Raw genomic sequence first — 17,113 nt, 5'->3', positions numbered from 1 at the left:
ACAACCAGATATGTACCTCCTGGCACAGTACTGTAGGACTAAATGGCACTTACCTATGAAATAGTCTAAGCAGAAAAAAAAAAAAAAGATAAAAACCTGAATCTAATCAAGCCTCTAGATTGAACTATCAGTTATTTATATGCAGGGAGAGGGGACAGAGGAATATACTAACACCTGAAGATGAAATTTACCAAACCTAAGATGTGGGAAATTCTATAGGACAAATGACCTGATTTCTTTCAACAATTAAATATCATGGGATTTTAAAAAAGGGAATGAGAACTCTTTTACATTTAAAGAGACCCTAAGAAAAGGGGAAAAAATCAAGTAGTTAAAAAGGAAAACTGATTGCTAATGTAAATACTAATAGAGTGAATTAACAAAAAAACCTTGAGAGGAGCATTATATCCTTTTTGAACCAACAAATATTTGCAAAAAAATTAAACAACACAAGGTAGAATAAAACTGAATTTGATTATAGCAAAATTTAGATCTTTGAGGATTCATGAAACCAATTAATCCTTAAGAATTCTAATTAAATTTTATAGCTTGATTCCATTAAAGTGTAAGTCTTTAAAGAAAAAGTCCTATATGGGAATTCTTTACTTGTTATAAAGGTGAATTAAAAGGAGAATGTCAGCTCTACCACCTCAAATTTGCATTAGGAAGGAAAATTCCAAAATGATATCTAGTAGCATGTATGCTAACCCACAAATGCTGGTGAGGCTTAGTGCCCTGAAGGAGGGCAGAGCATAAGGGCCTTCCCCTTACTGGCCTTGCCTTCTTGTGGATGAAGCAGACAATAAAGAAGGACATGAATAAATGAGATAATCCAGAGAGTGATGCATGCCTGAGAGAAACAAATAGGTTTCTGAGATAGAGAATATGATCAGAGATGGCCTCTCTGAGGAGGTGACTTTTGAAATAAGACCTAACGCATGGACATAATTGCAGAGGTTCTGAGACTACCTAGAAGAACAGAAAGGAGGCTTGTGTGCCTGGATCTGGGGAGTAAGGGGAGAGTGGTATGAGATGAGGCCCGAGTACTAAGCAAGAAATAGAGTATATACAAGGGGTAATGTAATGAAACTTGTTTCCAAGTGTGGATTTTGGGGGGAGGGGGGCGAACAATTTATTATTTTGTACTTGCACAATATATTTGCTTTTGTAATTAAAATTATTTTCTACCAAGTGCTTCATGTCATTTACATCCTATCCAGGTTGCCTTAATCCCAGAACTATGAAAGGTGAGACTTTCATGGAAGATTTGATTTATAACCGAACACAACATGAATCTCTAAAAGAATAAACCCAGCAGCTATTTTTCACCCAAGCCCCCCAAAATAAAGCTATATGAAGTGTTTCACCAAGTATTCTATAGTATTTTAAAATACATTTTCCAAAAGAATCTTCATTTACTCAAAGATTTAAACATTTTTTAGAAAGTGTTGCTGTCCATTAACCCAAGCAATTCACATGGCATTCAGGCACGAATTAGAAATATTTTATGAATAAGGGGCGCCTGGCAGGCTCAGTCAGTAGAGCATGCGACTCTTGATCTCAGAGTTGTATGAAGCTTACTTAAAAAAATTTTTTTTAAATAAAAGAACTGTTTTATGAATGTGATATATACATAACCAGAAAAATCAGGATACCCAAAACCATTTCTCAAAAACTGCAAAATGTGAGAGCACACGAAAGCAGGCTTACACAGGATTAGATGTCGGTTTAGTACCCTCATTGTTTGTTATTGGTCACTATAGTTGATTCACTTGTGTAGGGATACGGCTAACCGCAACTCCTGTACATACGTCCTTTTTTAGTGCAGAATTTAAGATAGAAGCTCAACTTCAAAATGGCACAAAATAGACAGGCAGATACTTCAATAGTACTATGAAATTTAGGATAGTAACCTAATAGATAATTAACATCTTGTGATAAAAAACTTCTGGAGAATAACTAAATAGCATCTGTTATTCTGATAAATGACAAAAAGGTATATCATAATATTGAAGTCCATTATATTAGTGAGAAACTGAGAAGCCTAATGGGTAAGAAGTTACGCTTGGTTCTGATAGTAGATCACAGGGTATAATCAGTATGCATTACCAATATTGGTTTCAGAAAACAGTGTTTCTCACAGACTGGATAGGGGATATGCTCAAGAGAGAACCAGCCTAGTTATATCCTGTCATAAGGGTAGTCTGGAGGGAGAACAGTCCTCAGCAAAGAAGGTGGAAGTGGACTTCTGTATTCTGTCTTCCGAGGATGGAAAAGGGATCATCAGACTAGGATATGTACTCCCAGATCAAGGGAACTGCAGGAGAGAGATCACCAGGGGAGGATTAGGCCTCCAACAACATTACAAAATCACTGATGATACAGTCAGCTTTAAACAAACGCTGAACCCAGAGAGTGCAAAGCTGCCTTTAACAATATCACTCAATGCTATGCTGGTAAATGTTCAACAACCTGCCCTCTGGGGGGGAATGGGGAGTTCTAATTAGTAGAATTGGCAGATTTCTGTGGTGTAAATACTCCAAAACTTATTCTACACATTATTTCTTCTTTCCTCATTCCCCTCCTCCTTCATTTAGTTAACCACAGAGTCTGGCCCCATAGTAAAATCTAACAGAATAAGGAGGAACTGATGAGTTGTGGGTATTTATTGCGTTTATTTTTAAGACGATTTATTCACTTGTAAGTTTATATACTTTAATTTTTAGTAGTGACTAGTAGAAGCTGGCTCCACTGCACCTTTGACTCCACCCTTGTAAGAACTTCCCTGCCTCCTTTCCCCCATCTCTGTCTTCCCCATACTGCAGGGCCAGCATGGTCAGACTTTATGATTAGGGGAACAAGGAAAGAAAAAGTAATGTGTACAATAGGGTTTGGAAGTCTCAGCTCTCTGAGAGTCCTACTTGGGGGAGAGTGAATTAGTCCTGCATTCAACAATGTAGACACTACAGGAGGAAGACCATGTAAACGGTAAAGGAGTGAAGGGGGCAGGCAAGAAAGAAAACAGGTTAAATGATTCCTAAAGGAGAAGGGTGACAAAACGTTAACAATAACCACTGTACTTGGGCTTCCGTTAGTTGTTTGCATTGCCTGGGCATAATCTACCTCAGTCAACGCTTGCCAACAGGGGTTGACTACTACTTCTTTAATCATGTAACTAGCTTGTAAAATGATTAACTAGATCTCAACTTTGAACTGTCATAAAGAAATCATGTTACTTTTTTCATTAGGACACACTACCAACTGAAAAGCCAGTTCCAGCTTTATGGCATTCTGTGCCTGTACCATGATATTCAGTCTTTCTACCTAGAATGTCCTTTCTCTCTGTCTGGAAAAGTGCTCAGTCTTTCTTCACCTCATTTAATGCTTTCCTTTACTGTGCCACACCTCTCCTTTTGTAATCATTGTCTACAGAGTGATATTTTAAACTAACGGACACACATTTACATTTTTTTATAATACAGATGACGGGAGAAGAAACCAACACTCTGTAGTCTAATTATGCTTTATCTGTCTTAAACTCTGGCAGGTGTCATATGTCAGGGAACATGCCATGACTGTTGTAATAGTATGTGGAAGTGCCAAGTCAATTAAATGAAGAAACACTAAACTTTTTAACACAAGGTGCTAGAACAACTGGATAGTCATATGGAAGAAAATAATAAAACTTGTCCCCTATGTCATTACATACACAAAAAATAATTCGGAGTAAATCACAGAAAAAGTGTCCTATAATCCAGGGATTCTACTTCTAGAGAAATTTCTGCACATCGGTATCAGGACACATGGACATTACTCATAATATCCCAAAATATCAACAACCCAATTATCCTTCCAGGGGAGAATAAACATAAATGTTTATCATGAGAATGGATAAATAAATTGTGGGGTATTATGTGATAGGCTATCTTATGGCTGAGAAAAGAAATGAACACACCAACACTGATGAATTTTAGAACCCATTCTTACAAAGTTTAAAAAACAAACAAACATAAAAAATCTATTATTTAGGACCCACTGATATGTGATAAAATTCAAACTAAAGGGATAATTTAAAAAGAAAATTCCTCTCTGGGGAGGCAAATGAGTGGTATGGGGAAGAGTTCACAGGAAACTCAAGAGAATTGGTAATGTCCTATGTCTTGACTTGTGTAGTTCATCACAGTTGACTGTTATTATTACGTTTCATAGTTTCCATATACTGTATATATGTGTGTGTGTGTGTGTATAAAGCAAAAATTATATATATTACATATATAATATACATGTGATATTTTATAATAAAACAAAAGTATATATGTATTTTTATATAACTAAACAAAAATTGTATGTGTACATATACTATGTGTATATATATATATATATATATATATATATATATAATATTTCATAGTTAAAGAAGTATAGAGAAAAAATGGAAGGGTATGAAATGTGCTAAAATGCTAACAGACAGTCACCCTGAGTGGTAGAATTCTATGTAATTATTTTCCCCATTATAATTTTCCACATTGTTAAATGCTTAAATGCTAATATAATACTTTTACAATTAAAAAGTAATTTTTTTGACGTCACAATGTCACCATGCTAATGCACAAATTTCAACTATGCCAACATTTCCCTTTAAATATTTAGTCCTCCCTAGTCAGTCTTACTTACTTCCTATCTTTTGAAGATATACTTCCTGTTTCTGTGTTTAAGTTCTATCCTTACTATTTCTGACAGCTCTATGGTTCCTTTGAGTTCTAATTCTGTAACTGAAGCCTTGGATGACATTGACTTCTTTTTTCCACAGCCCTTTAGCAACATCTAGTGGGTATATAAAGACAGGACAAGACAAACATTGTCTTAAATGATTTAAAGAGCAACAGTTTTGATGGCAAATCTGACCTAGTGAAATAAGCCTTAAGTCCTCAAGACAAAATAATCTCTCCTGTGATTAAATAACTCTAGGTACATGGGTATGTATGCAAACACTTAGGATAAAATATAGCTGGCATCTCCTCATCTAGCCTGCTGTGAACTTGGCATTTGTTACTGCGTTATATAATGGGCATTATCATCAAGAGTAAGAGTGGTATAAAAACCTCCAAAAGCAAAAAGGAAGAACTTGTGGAGAATGGCACCTATAAGGAATAGAAGTTTCCAGGAATATAAACTTCTCCAAAGATCTTTGCCATGTTTTTCCCTTTGACTTGCCGCATTACCTCTCCTACCTCACTTTCACTAGAAGTTCTGGACCTGGAGAGGTAATGGGTAGTAGCTGATGAGTGAGAAAAAAGAAGCTCTGAACTTCAGTCTTCAGATGTAGATAAAGAAATCACGGTTTCAACTCCTCTGGTCCTTACCAAAACTTGAGTCCTATCAAAGACAGCTCTCTCCCTAGGAAGCTGGTGACACATTCCTAAAAATAATTTGCATTCTGATCTTTACAGTGTAAGAGGACACTCTCTCAACATTATCCAGTAACAAGGAAGAAATGACCTGAGATCAGGCACCTTGGGCCCGTCAGCCTCTTTACTTCTTAACTCTCTTACCTAAGAAACTTTCTCTAACCTCTCTCTGCTTTAATTTTCTAGTTGTAAATTAGGTAGAGATTAATCCAGTCCCTGAAATTTTCATAGGCATTTCTCCATAATCAATAAACAATTTTTTATGAAAATGCTTTTATTCACAGGAAAAATCCACAAAGACAAGATAATAGTATTAATATTTCATGCACATGTAGGAAACTAGTTTCTGCTTGCTTAAGGCTATCAACATGTGGGGCTGGACTGAGTTCCACATGAGTTCAGAAACCTAGTTCTGCAATCTGGGACAATTTGTGTTCCAATTTGGCTTGTGGGAGAGGGAAATAGAGGCATTACTGATGAATTCTTGAGGCGGTATGGTGAGGAGGCAGCAAAAATGGGATTGAGGATGGGGGGATTTGTCCTGTCAGCCATCCAAATGTATTTTAAAGCTCTATTAATTAAAATAGCATGAGCCACTGGGGCAGAGATAGACAAATAGCTCATGTTTTAAAAAAATGGGATAAACAGATCTATGCATGTATGAAAATGCCTGGCAACACAGATCAATAGGGAAAGAAGGAAATATTTAAGAAATGGCATTGGTACAGTTACTTGTGTACAAAATATTAAATTTAAGGCCATAATTCAAATTATATACAAAAATCACTACCATATGTATCAATGAAAAAGCCAAGTTTCAAAATGGTTAAAAGAAAGTGTAAAACATCTTTATAATCTAAAGGTAGGGAAGGATTTCATAAAAAAGACATAAAAAGCAAAATTCATAAAATATTGATAAAATTACACAAAAATTAAGAATTGTGTTCTTGGAAAAGACAGTAAAAAGGGCAATGCACAAATTGGAAAAAGAGCATTTGTAGAATATATAACTAGGAAATTATTAATACCCAAAGTATATAAAGAACTCTTATATAAAAATAAGAAAAAAATCAAGCAATGCCACAGAAAAATGTGCAAAGGCCATGAACAGGCATTTCACAGAAGAGGAAACTGGCTGGTGGGTAAACACATGAAAAGATGCTCAACTTCATCTGTCACTCAGTTCATATCTATCTAGGTATATTCCCTTGGAAATCTTACAAATGTGTATTAAGAGACAAGTACAGAATATTCACCAAAGCCTCATTCATAATTAGCAAAAAGTGGGAAAAGTTATTAACAGGAGAATGGATAAATAAATTGTGAAATATTCATATAATAACTCTAGCAGCAAAAATGGACGAATACAGTTATAAGACATAAATAACTCAGAAACATAAAGTGTGGCCAAAGACTAAGGTATGGTAAGAACATGCCTGTTTATATAACTTCCAAAGAAAAAGCCAAAACTATTCAAAATACATTGCTCAAAGATACACAGATCATATAACATTATAAAGACAATCAAGGTGAAGTGGCAGGGGCACAGTTTTTTAACCCAAATTAATTAATTTAATCCTCCAAATTCCCACATAAAGACAGAAACTAGATGGCAAAACCAAAAACTCACGGATAACATTTACCAGTCAAGCAAATGGCAAGGTCTCTCCATGGACCAGAAAACACAAATGGGTGAAAATAAACACCCACAGTCACAAGAGCTGTGTGGTAGCAGGATCTGTACAGGAGAAAGCCAAGGGAAACAGGGTGTCTCACAGACCTGAGAACAGGAAAGCCCCAAAAGAGTCAATGGGTACTCACTGGAAAGCATGAGGGGCCCATCTCAGAACATCCATTGAAATGGAGAAGGGTGATGTCCAATGCAACGGGGGGTGACTATAAGGGTCCTTAGTAAAGTCTGAAGAGGACTCAAGCAGCCAGGCTATGTGAAGTTGTAAAGACATCCAGACAAAGCTGTCTTTTAAGATAAAATTCCATACTGGGGGCCACGGCTGAAAATAGAATAGAAAAGAATAGAGACACAGTGTGCATGTCATAAGAATGCTACATATGTTTCTGTGTTTTTATGTATATATTATGATGATGGGAAAAGTGTATTTGTTTTTTACAGTTGGTCCCAAGTAAAGAGTTTGAAAACCATACTGCAGTTGCTTTCCAAAATTGTTGGAATTCCAATCTTCCTTACTCTGCCTTCTTAATTATGTTCCTAAAACTCTCATGCGGGGTCTTTTTACTTAGACCTACCTTTGGACATTCAGGCCTGTATTTCTCTAAGATCCACTGATACTGTGCATCCAAATCACCTGGGGTAATTTTTTAAAAATACAAATTACTTAGGCCCCTTCCTACACGTAGGAAATCAACACCTGGTTCATATTACAGAACTCTCCTAGCATATTGTTGGGCACACTAGTTTGAGAAGGTTTAAGCCCTGAAAACTTAAGTATGACCCAAATAGGCCCACACATCCACCCACGAGGGACACAGGCACTGTAAGATCCAGGACAAGGATGTTTCTGTGGCAGGTGACTGGCGCAGATAGGAAGAAGTGAGGGGATATTTTCTGGTCTCATAAACCTAGTTTGAGGTCCTACAGGTTTATTTTTTGTTATTTTTTAGATTTTATTTATTTATTTGACAGAGAGATAGAGCCAGAGAGCACAGCCAGTGCGGGGGGGGAGGGTGTGGGGAATGACGGAGGGAGAGGGAGAAGAAGGCTCCCTGTCAAGCAGGGATCTCAATCCCAGGATCTCAGTATCATGACCTGAGCTGAAGGCAGGCGCTTCACCTACTGAGCCACCTAGGGGTCCTATAGGTTTGAAATGAATCTCAGTCAAGCTGAACACATTAGAAGCCTCTTTGTTTCAAGCAATAGATCCTGATGACAATGGAGACTGAGTTTCTACTTGTTCTGACTTAGATCTACTTGGAGACCTGAAAACATAAACCCCTCTATTTGGCCTCATTAGAGAGGGATCCTGTGATAATCATGTGCCCCAAGTCTGGACTCAATAGAGGCTTAATGAACCAATGCAGAAATGCCAAGCAACTTTTTGATACATCACTCAAGAAAAGATGCAGAGAATGATGAGCCATTCTACCCTGGAACAACGAGGGAAAAGAGACATTCTCTCTCTCCTTCTTCCCATGTTAAGGCCTCACATGACTGAATGTAATTTTAAGTCTTTGAGCACAGGGTGAAGGTGGATGATGGTGTCTTTCTGGAGTCCTTTCATTGGGTTCCTGGTGCCTTGTCTTAGGGCGCTCGTATGACCTACCTCAGTTATAACACACACATTACTTTTTAGTAAAGCACTTAAAATGTATAATTTGTTTTCATATGTCAATTAGTAAGGCCTAATTACCCAGGAGAAGGGCTCAATAACTTGTATTTTTAGTAAGCATCTCCTATGACTTTGTAGGAAACTCTAAACTAAATGGAAAAGCTGTGGAAGAGAATAAGCAATACACAGTTTTTAAATTTCAACGTTTATTCAGGTCAAAGTGAAATCAGGTGTCCAAGCTGCCATTGCACCATTCGCTCTGTACAGTTTGTGACATTTGTAAGTCAAATTTATTGCGTCATAAAGGAAGTGGCTCTGACAGGGTTATTTGCATTTATATATTTACCTGGTGCCAGCTGATGATGAAACCTGCCTTCTCCAAGTGACGCCAGCTAAGAGCAGCACTAAAAAAAATTTCAAACAGGAGCCCTCTGCTCAGCAGTCCCTGGTAAACTGGGTGAATGACACTCCTGCGTCAGTCCAAATCCCTTTCATAAATTATACAGGGAGTCATCTGGGGTGCCTCACTATTCTCTTTATTTGCCTGTGCTGTTGACTGAAGGATCCTATGCCATTACTTGACATCGCGGGCCACCACGTGGTTCCGCTCCAGGTTTCTGAGGCCTTCTTAGGCTCCAGGTGTTGCCTGTACAGATCCCTCAACTACAGATGGCATGTCTTCTGTCAACACTTCCCCTACTTGTATTTCAGGCATTCCAGAGTAGCACTGAGGTTAAAGTGGCACCGAAGTGTTTTTTCCTTCTCTACTTTTCTCCAAGTCCTTGGAAAAGGTAAGGTCAGTGCATATCCTGCTGACTTCAGAACTGACCCTTCCTAAGAGGCCCTGTATTTTCAGATCAAGCTCTGGTGCCCTAACTCCTTAGGTTGAGGATGAGTTTTTCCCAAGAACTTCTGCCATTCTCATGGCCCTCTGCTCTACCATACTAAGACTTTCTTGAACCTGCAGGATAAAAAGTTTATGTTCCCATTCTGGGCTTACCAATGAACGGCATATTCTGAAGAAGGCAGCAATGAGCGTATGTATAATTTGTCTGCAAGCTGTCAGATGGCTAGATTGTAGGAAATCTAGAAGACATTTTTTGAGAATGTTCTTAAGATACAGTTGTAGTCATCCGATTTATCAAGTGAGAACATGCCAATTACTATACATACATTCAACCTTACAACTTTTCTGCAAGGTAAGTAATCTGATGTTATAGGCAATGAAGGAGGCTTAAAGAAGTCAAGCAGCTTGCCCCAAGTCACGGAGAGATTAGAAGGAGACTGGGTGTGGTCCTGGGTCCAACTCCAGAGTCTATAGTCTTCGAAACTCAAGACTTTCTGAAGTGGAAGGGCTTTAAGAAACCAAATCAGTCGAGATCCTAGTGGATCAAGATTGTACTTCACTGTGTTGTTTAAGGAAATGCAGCTATTCAAACAAATCGGACAGGTAGCTTATTCAAAAAGAAATTTTAGACACAGGTATTTCCCACTGCTTTGTTGCTATCAGTTCAATGAAATCACAGGTCTTGATATACTGCAGAACTATTCAGTGGAAATTAATGTAGAGGCCACTTGTAGGCAAACAGGTTTGCACAATGGAATGCAGAAAGGCCTCAGTGACCACCTGACTGAATACCGACAGGCCCATCAGGTGACCCACCTCAAAATATCCGTAGGCACCAACTGACCAATGGGCTACTTACAACTTGGCACAGTTCCCAAAAAAGGGAAGATTTCGTATGTCACCATATGTCCTCTTCCCTCTTTAAAAAAAACAGCCCCCACCCACTACTTCTCAGGTGTCCTGCCCACAGCTTGCTTGCGGTGTATTCAATAAACTATCTCCTTTGTTCACCACTGGCTTCCACCCGATCATTGCCCCACATTTGGGGGGCCCCAATGGATGGAGAGACACCCCATGTGGGTACCGCAATTAAATCACCATTTTTGAAAACCCAGACTTCAGATATTTTGAGTATGAATCATGGTTTAAGTTTCTGTAACTGGAGTGCAGACCTTCCCAATAAGTTTAAACTGATATGAAACCAAATTGTGTTAAGTGAGAAGGCACAGCTTTCCTGGAATGATGAATATTAGTATATAATTACTAAAACTGTCTTAAAATTCCAGCCTCTTGAAAGCTTCACTCAAGCACAAGGTAATGTTTGGGTCCATCTAACAGTGAAAGAACATTCTCTTTTATAAAACTGCTAATCTAAAAGCTGGAATATACTTTTTAAAAACATTTCTAATACTGAGATTTGAGTATATCAAAATTGAGAAGGTCTCTGAATTAAGAGAATCCACGGGTTCTGATGAACCTTGAAATATCACGTGGCAAGGTACTGAAGGGTAGAAAAATAGGCCACCCCTAAATATTCCACATTGGCATAAGGATTATTTTGACCCGAAGGCAAATGAGAAGAAGTAAATACAAGAAAAGCTTTCTGTTTTCCCTCATTTGTCTAAAAGCAGGACACAAATTTGTAAAGGTGATCCCCCCTCCTTTCTTGAAAAGAAAAAACTCTTATGTTTCTTTTTTACTTTTACACTCTGACACCAGATGCGTGGGAGGTTTTCCCACCAAGCAATTCTCAGACACCAGCTGGGTGAACAATATAACTCAATTCTGAAATTACCTGGAGATAGCTTCAGAGCCCACAGGTGAAGAAGGGCTTAGTCCCACAAGACTGCCCCTTCCTCAAACTTTAATCACAAGTCCAGGTTGTGATTAACCTGGACCAACAAGCTACACATTGAAGGTTCCCACAACCCCTTCCTCAGGTTAGATCTTTTGCTAGTATGGCTCACAGAACTCAGGGAAACAATTTACTTGCTAGATTATTGGTTTATTATAAAAGGTTGTATCTCAGGAATAACCAAGAGGAAGAGAGTCACAGGGCAAGGTATGTGGGAAGGGGTTGAACTTTGATGCCATGTCCAGGTAAGCCACCCTTTCTGCACCTCCATATACTTACCAACATGGAAACTCTTTGAACCTCCTCATTTAGGATTTTTATGGAGGCTCCATTACACAGGCATCATTGAGTAAAGCACCTGTCATTTGTAATTGATTGAACCTCCACCCCCTCTCTACTCCCTGCAGGTCAGGAGATGCAGCTAGAAGTTCCCACCTTCTAGTCACAAGGTTTGTTCCTGTGGGCAATCAGTTCCCATCCTGTTGTTATCTAGGAACGTTCCAAAAGTCACCTTATTAACATAAATTCAGGTGTGGTTGAAGGGGCTTGTTATGAATAAGAAAAGACACTTTCACCTTAATCACTCTGGAGCATTTGAGGACAGAAGACCAAATATTATGACAAAAGATGTTCCCATCGCTCTAGTAACTTAGGAAATTACAAGGGTTTGGCGAGCCGTGAGCCAAGAACCTTGGTCAAGAACCAAACCATTGTTTCTTATTATATCATGTTATTACTCCTCTCTACCAGGAAGAACACAAGTTAATCACCAGAGACAACTCTAGACTTTTATCAGCCCAGAGCCTGCAAAGGAATCTACATAACAAATTTTATTAACTAGTTCTTATCTTCCATTGGCTCCCCCAATATTTACCTTCCCACAATTTGCCATCCTAGAAACTCAATTTTTTTTCTTTTGTCATTTCTCTAAAAATTTACTGTTCTTTTGTTAAGATGCTATGTAAAGTCAAGGTCTAACTCCCCCTTTGAGTTACTCATCACTGAGTTCTCCCACATGTAGGCACAATGTCAGTGAACTTCTGTTTTTCTCTTGATAATCGGTCTTTTATCCATCTAATTTGCAGAGCCTTGGTTAGAGAGCCCAGGAGAGTACAGGGAACAAAATTTGTCTCCTCCCCTATGATACTGTCGATGCAAAATGAACAAACCTTTTAAAATCTCTGAAACAAAGAAAGAGAGTTTTATTTGAGCCCAAGTTAGGACAACTCCCTAGGAAACTTGGTCTTAACAGGGAAACAAGTGTTCCAGAGAATGAACAGTTTTTATGGGGTATGTACTTTTTTACATCTCATAAAAAGCACAAAAACTGTAGATTAACATATAGGAAGGAATCACGAATTTTAACATCAAGGAACCCAGGAAATAGGAGCATTAATCAATACTTTAAGGACAAAATGGTTTTACTTTAGGCTACTCATTTACAAAGCTTGGCAGTCCATAAATGAGGCTTTTGGTTTAAACAAAGTTTATGTACAGTCATGCTGACTTAGAAAGAAATCCAAAATGGTTTCCCTTATATTCAGGCCTTTAGAGAGTTTTTCTCTCATGAGTATTTAGATTGTTTTAAATATGCAAATGTAATTTTATATCTTTCCCCTTTATGCACAAGAAAAATCAAATTCAAATATTTATGCTTGACAGCCTTCAAAGATTTGAAGATTAGGCCACCAGCCACACTTACTTTACAGTTCCCAAGAAAAGAGATTCATTTTTCATTTACTGATGATCAGGGTTCTAGGTTTCAGGGACTATCTAAAGAGAGATAACAGTCTGAAAGAACCTAAGAGAAAGAAAAAGAAAAAGGGGAAAATTTCCATAAGTCTAACAGGGAAAAACAGCAAAGTGAGGTAGGATACTCCATGGGTGTAGGCATATGGTTTTATTTACAAGGGCAACCCTAGCATGCCTTGCTTAAGAACAGTCTTCATTGCTAAGAGAGTAGATCTTATGTTAACTGTTCTTGAAAAAAAAAAAAAGTGTTTTAAATAATAATAATAAAGAGAACAGAAGGAAACTTAGAGGTGATGGATATGTTTAATGCATTGATTGAAGTAATGGTTTCATGGGTATATGCTTATCTTTAAACACATCAAATTGTATACATTAAATATGTACCGCTTTTTGCTTGTCAGTCATACCTCAATTAAACAGAAAAAGAACAACAGTCATCATACAGTTGTGGCATACATCTCAAGTCCCATTTAGGGAATTGTTCGAATGGTCTCTGACAACATGGTAAGTGGGCAACCTCCCTGTTCCTGAACCCTGAATAACCACCCCCAACCCCCAACATTACATTACCCAAGGCATATGGAAGTCCAAGGGAAGGTGTGGCTAGAAACCTGGATGAGTGGGAATTCCTTACATATACCTACGATTGTCAGAGAAGAATGAACTGAAAGATCCAGAAACCCACTAAGCTAGGGCAATATTAATAACACCATTTAACATTAGCATTGCCATGACCTGCTCAAAATTGATCAACGACTACCACTGAGGTAGTAGTTGGTGTTCATTGGTCACTTAAACTGATTAGATTTTCTTTTTCTTCCTCATTCCTTCATATTATGGAGAGGGAAGAAACCCCTTACACCATATTTTTATCATTAAGAAAATTTTATGATACATGATTGTGTAGTTCACTATTAAAATAATATGGTTAATGGAGTTTAAATGAGTAGGATGCAGGTTAATGGAAAGGACACAGGGATCTAGGTGCTTGGGGCTGACAATATACTCAAAGGAAAGAGACAAAATAGCTGGGCCATCATTTTTTCCTCCAGGCTGTTCAACACAAGACAGCAGGATTATCAAGCAGATAGGAACCTAGAGCAAAAACACTGTCTTGGAGAGAAAAAAAAAATCATTCATTTAGCTTAGACATCTCAGAAAAAAGGAGAAAATGTCAAGACTTTCTCTAATCAAAGTAAAACAACAAAAAGCAAGAGAAAGAAAGTTGTAACACAAATAAGTATGCAGTTGAAACTGCTAAAGGCCAAGTAACTGCTCCTTTGCTCCAAATGCAAAAAAATAAAAATAAATAAATAAATAAATAAATAAAAATTACCTAAGAAACAAAAGAACTAACAGCGTTTCTGAGACCAATTATCTCTCACTTGAAATTAGAAAGAACATTGAGCAGGTCAAGAGGCAAATCACAGACCTGTACCCCTGAAACAAATAATACATTATATGTTAATTAATTGAATTTAAATTAAAAAAATTTAAAAAGAGGCAGACACTTAGGAGAATAAAGGACTACTTGCCCCATTGCCCCTGCTAGAAATGGGTCATCTCATGAAAGTCCTGGGGCAGTGGGTGAGACAGTCACTGTTTCCTTCTTCCCAGCCCACCTATTGTTTTGAAGCTCCAGTTGGCAAGAAGTTCTGATACTACTTTTCCAAGGCTCGTCCTAATTTTCCCCTGATGTGACCTTGTTTTTTTCTTGAGAGATAGTCAGCAGTACAGTTCAGCATCTGAAAGCCTGTAATGTGGGCTGTTTTTGGTAGGACCAAAAGTCACTTCAGGAATGTGTCCAATCCTAGAATTTTCCTGTTGACTTCTTTAAAATGCGTTATTCAGTAAAATAAGCAATAGACAATAAAAGGAGAAAAGCACAACACAAATGATTATGCTGTCAAGTGGGGTACTTTCTGTCCTAGACTGTTTACTTACTCCTCCAGAGTAAGGTTCTTTGGCCTTTATTTAGGCTTACAGTTGCCTCCCTGGCTGCCTACTCCCACTGTGGTTCTAAGGGGAAAAGTGTTCTATTAAACCATGGACTTTACTCCTTTAGGTCTCAGTTTCCTCATCTATAAATTAGGTGTGAAAATGCATCCCTGACTACCTCACAAAATGGTTGTGAGACTTAAAAGGGGCAAAATTAAACATCGGGACTTGAGGGAACCCAATTAAAGACATCCCTGTTTTTCTTAGTCATGTTATGAATAATTGAGGAGTAAGACAGATGAATACGTCCGATAGAAAAATACAATACCACTCTTACTAGTGATAAAGCTAAGACTGGAAAAAATTACTTCTATCTGCAAGCAGAAAGATTTCCAAAGATGGAATCCAATAATTAAAAGGACCTACCCACCCAGCACAGGAATATGATAGTGCCCCTCCATGGTCCCCCTAACCTCCTTTCCAGTAAACACAGGGAGTGGAAGAAAGGGGCAGAATTTATGGTTCTGTTGGGTAGTTTGCTCCCAAGGGGAAGAGGGTATAGCTGAGCTGAACATGGTCAGTTTATACTTACCAATCCCACCAATCTGTTGGGTCATTCCTTCTTTTTCTGGGGAAAATCAAAACAAGGGACAGAAAGAACCAGGAGTGTCATATAAGCAAAGATATCCCCACATGGAAGGGCACATCAGGAATGGAGTAAAAGCATTTATTTCCTTCATCTTCTCAACTGATCTCATCTCTCTCTCCCTCTTTCTTTCTCTCTCTCTCTCTCTTTCACACACACACACTACATTTGTATTCAAAAGCTTTAAAAACAGTACTTTATAAAGGTGTTAGAAGAAAATATACAAGGGGTGCCTGCGTGGCTCAGTCCTTAAGCGTCTGCCTTCGGCTCAGGTCATGATCCCAGCGTTCTGGGATCGAGCCCCACGTCGGGCTCCCTGCTCAGTGGGAAGCCTCCTTCTCCCTCTGCTGCTCCCCCTGCTTGTGTTCCCTCCCTTGCTGCCTCTCTCTCTGTCAAATAAATAAATAAATAAATAAATAAATAAATAAATAAATAAATAAATAAAATCTTAAAAAAAAAAAAGAAAATACAAAATAAAACACAAAGGAGGTTTTCTGGAGCATTAAAGAAAAGCAGAAGCCAAAAAGAGCTATCCAAATTTTTGATTTGGGGGGGATGTACTGTATGGTGACTAACATAATATAATTTTAAAAAATAAAAAATAAATAAATATGAATTGTGCTATAAACTCATTAATACACACATAAATCAATGGATTTTTATTTTATGTATACTATACCACAATAAAGATGTTCTCGCTCAAGACAAAAAATAAAAATAAAAAATAAAAGAACTCAATATAAAGGATTATTAACTAGGCATAAAGTTGTTAACTATGCAACAGAAAAGGTAAAACCTTTTCTTGCCTTGTTGCTTGCTTACTCTGATAACACCAGTGCCATACTCTGAACTGTTCTATGGAGAAGCCCAATGACAAGGACCCAAGGGACACCTCCAGCCACCAGCTACTGAGGAACCAAGGCCTCAGTCCAACAGTCAGAGAGGAATGAAATCCTGCCAACAACTACAATAGTGAGCTTGAAAGGGATTCTTTCCAGCCAAGCCTCGAAATGGCTGCCTCCTGGCTGACACCTTGATTGCAGCACTGTGGAAAAAAACTGAGGCAGATGTCACAATGGGGCACTGGCTTCTCCAGAGGAGCTAACACTTGCTCTACCTACCTCACCCAAGATGCTGTTTGCAAAAGCAACTTTGTTCATCTCCAAAGAATTATATAAACCACGTGAGAATCCGTAGGAACAGGCGAAGATGCAAGAACCCGTCCTGGACAATTACAGACAAGGTATAAACAGCCAAAGTGAGAACTCAGCTGAGAGCTAATGCATCTGTGAACAAACGAACGTTGAGCAACTCTAGCAAATCCAGCAGCCCAGATCATACAGTACAAATAGAGTTGCATTT

Source organism: Ursus americanus, chromosome 5 (genome assembly GCF_024610735.1).
Source record: "Ursus americanus isolate L20-20 chromosome 5, mUrsAme1.1.p, whole genome shotgun sequence".
NCBI lineage: Eukaryota > Metazoa > Chordata > Mammalia > Carnivora > Ursidae > Ursus > Ursus americanus.
This window is presented reverse-complemented; position numbering follows the sequence as displayed.